Consider the following 1,329-nt stretch of genomic DNA (forward strand, 5'->3'; position numbering starts at 1 on the left):
TATACGTATATATATATATATATATATATACATATTCCTGTGTCTTTGTAAACTGTTTGTACCTGACGATCCAATAAGCTTGTCTAAACGTTGTACATTTGTAATAAAGTTTCTTTCATTACAAATCCAAGCCGTATACAGACTTTATTTATTAACTATATATATTTTGGTTTGGAAATGCTATATATATGTATAAACTACAGATAATATACCAATTGTATTTTTGTGACTCAAATATGCCCGTTGATTATATATATACTTAAATGGTAAGTGGCGGGTAATTATAATCTGAAATTGAACTTACATGTGCACCAGAAATTTAAGGGCAGGAAATGTACTAGGATTTAATGAACTGTACACTGTAACGTTGTTGATTCAAGCTGTACATACGGGATGTCGTTGCTAGTGTGATCAAGAAAGAGACCTTGACAGCTCATTGCACGTAATTGTAAGCTGTGGTTGGTTAATTCACCTCTACAGGAAATAGTGTTAATACAGCTTATCTCATGGACAGAATACGGATTTTCAGTGGATCGCTGTGTTGTTATAACCAACAACCAAGTGTCATTTACTTTATTGAATAAAGACACGTAAATTTTAACTAAGGAGTGTAATACGCCCTGATGATGTTTCAATATATACTGTTTACGAACACTTCACATAGTTAATTGAGAGGTAGCGATAATCTTCTTTTATCCTATCTCATAGTTTTTTGTAGAATTTCACCTAGTTTATTTTTGTTTCGAATATACAACACGTGACTAAATCGGTAAAGACCACATTGTTTTGAAGTATTAAATGCAAGTTAGAAGAGTAACTTCGGACATTGTGATTGTGGTAAGTTCATAATAGACCAAGTTTGGAAGTGGGAATTGTTGAGAAACTGCCTTCAAAATTAGGGACGGTTGGTTTAAAGTATAAACCGTGTTTTCTGTTTTGAAGACATTTTTTAAATTTGTTTGTTTGAAGTTAAGCACAAAGCTACACAATGAACTATCTGTGCTTTGCCAACTACGGGTATCGAAACCCAGTTTCTAGCGTTGCAAGTCCACAGACACACTGCTGTGCCATTTTCAAAAGTGAGGGCGTTATAATGTATCAGTCAATCCAACTATTCGTTGGTAAAAGAGAAACCCAAAATTGAGCCATTGGTGTTGTTGACTTGCTGCCTTCAAAATTAGGGACGATTAGCGCAGATAGTCCTCGAGTACATTTGGAGTACATTTCCGCAAGCAAAGATAAGTTAAAGGAAATATTTTTTTTCAAACAAGAAATGTGGTTTAACTCCCTTTTTTGTTAACATGTGCTACGATACAAGAAATTAAGAAA

At 33.8% G+C, this 1,329-nt stretch overlaps 1 long non-coding RNA gene across 1 annotated transcript in view; it reads right to left on the reverse strand.

The window, feature by feature from the left end:
• LOC111088472 overlaps window positions 1–393 on the reverse strand; it is a 5,354-nt gene extending 4,961 nt beyond the window's left edge. Inside the window, exon 1 of the long non-coding RNA XR_002612984.1 lies at window positions 305–393. This is a non-coding gene — a long non-coding RNA (uncharacterized LOC111088472). The remainder of the gene's footprint in view (window positions 1–304) is intronic.
• Window positions 394–1,329: the final 936 nt, after the last annotated feature.

This window comes from Limulus polyphemus, unplaced genomic scaffold (assembly GCF_000517525.1).
Source record: "Limulus polyphemus unplaced genomic scaffold, Limulus_polyphemus-2.1.2 Scaffold3835, whole genome shotgun sequence".
Lineage (NCBI taxonomy): Eukaryota > Metazoa > Arthropoda > Merostomata > Xiphosura > Limulidae > Limulus > Limulus polyphemus.